The sequence below is a fragment of the Cyprinodon variegatus genome, unplaced genomic scaffold, assembly GCF_000732505.1.
Source record: "Cyprinodon variegatus isolate N-32 unplaced genomic scaffold, C_variegatus-1.0 Scaffold49, whole genome shotgun sequence".
Taxonomy (NCBI): Eukaryota; Metazoa; Chordata; class Actinopteri; order Cyprinodontiformes; family Cyprinodontidae; genus Cyprinodon; species Cyprinodon variegatus.
In genome coordinates, this window is record NW_015150502.1 from 1172238 (window position 1) to 1174334 (window position 2097).

The window sequence follows — 2097 nt, forward strand, 5'->3', positions numbered from 1 at the left end:
GTTTTCCAAGAAATCTACTTTTTGTATCAATAAATATGCTCCAAAGGTAGAACCAAGGTATACATTTTCCAACTAATGAGCTCATTAAAGCAAGGTAATGTGATCAGGAAAGCAAGAGGTTTTCAAAATGACACCTCAAATCGAAGTGAAATGCAATTTCATAAATATAACTATATATGTTAAATATAGATTCACAGAAGATATATCTTTTATAAGCTTTAATTGCTACTTTTCTAAATTAAATATACATCTAATGTTTCTTACCTGTAAATGGTTTATTGTATGCAGACAAATATAAATACAACATTTAATTAGGAAATCTAAAAACAGTAGAAAAAAAAGGGTAGACGTTAATGAGCTATCTTTAAATCCAGGCCAACAGCAATTCATTTATATTTTGTAATTTCTGCAACTAGAATGGTGTTGATATAGAAAAGTGTCTGAAATACTTTGATTAGTTATTTTAAATGTTGGCAGAGGTCACATATAAATCATACATTTAACTAAGTAAAAAAAAAAAAATCAGTTGTATTAATTAATAGTGTGATTTTATTATCTATGAATCCATAAAATGTATCCTTTTCATACTCATTTGCAACTTACTGTTTAGAAGTTTGGAGAGATAAATAAAATCATGGATAATCGATCCAGGCTTTGATTTTTAATAAATGGCTTAAACAACTTTTAATAAATCTTCTTACAGATGGAAGAAGTTTTTTTCTAAAATCAAACACAAAAGTTATAGGACTGGAAGAATTTTCAACACCCAAAAATTGAGAATACATAAATACTATTGTGAATATTGTGCTATGTTTGCTTTAAATTTTTTTTTGAAGTGGCTTATTCTGAATGTTTGATTTCTAATTTTTATATATTACTTGCGGGGTGGGTAGGCATCTATAAAAAATGTTTTAGCACTTTCCTAAATAATTTTTTTTGTGTGGGATTTTGAGATTCTGTATGTCAGATTATTTCATTTCCATTGGTTACCATCATCATTAATGTGGGATTAAATTTTTTAGTTGATTTTATTTTTGCTAAAATATAGTTCTTCTTAGACTTCAAATGTCAAACATTTCCCTGAACATAAACCTATTTTTTATTGAAAGACTACTGGGCTGACAATTTTATAGTCAATAAAATTGGTGCCGGTTTAAGATGCGTCATATAATTAGTCATCAACAAGCTTGACTCTTTTTTTAGCCCTATTCCAAAAGAAGTAAAAAAGAAAAAAGAAACATATTTACAAGCCTCTTGGGATTCTAACAGATGAGATCCTGCATTGTAACGTCCTTAACCTCCCTCACAGTCCACTGCCCAAGTCCAACCATAAAAACAAGACTGAAGAGGTCGCAGTGATTGACCAGTGTTGAAAATGCCAAGTTTGCAGCAAACTCACATGATGTTTCTGCACAGATCCATGGATTGCAATGCCTAGTGGATGTTAGGGGTGTTATTGTTTCGAAATTTGTTGGTATTTCATGTTGAGTGCATCCATCCAGTTGACTGTTTTTACCCTTGAGCACATGTGTGTCAAATGTTTTTGTAGATTAAACAGAGGAACTGTTTTCCTTTTATTTTACAGTAAAGCTTTGGTCCGGTTCACATATATTGTTTACTCTGGAATGTTCAAAATAGGCAAAGTTTAATTGACCGATCTGAGCTAAATTTTACTTTATTCATGCAAAAATCAATGAGACGTTAAAAATAAAAGATTAAACACAAGCCTGACTAAATACTTGAATCCCTTGTGTTCAGACAGGATGTCTGTATTTGAAGCTTCTATCTGAAGTTTCCTAAATCCTGCCTCTCCCTAAGACAGCGCTGACTGTATGTATTTGAAGAAGATCTTTTATTTTTGTTCCACTTTTATTATACTGTTTTTTGTTTCCTATATTAACCCTTAATAGGCCACGTTGTAAAATACTTTGACATAAAAAATTTCAAATCAATGTTATTATTGGAGGACAGTACAAGACATTGCTTTTGAAATTTAAAAAGTGTTTTTAATTGCAAAAATCAAGGTCAATGTAATTACCAGAAAACAGTCACTTATCCTAATATGATAAAAAATCCAAAAATGCCTCTACGAGACAT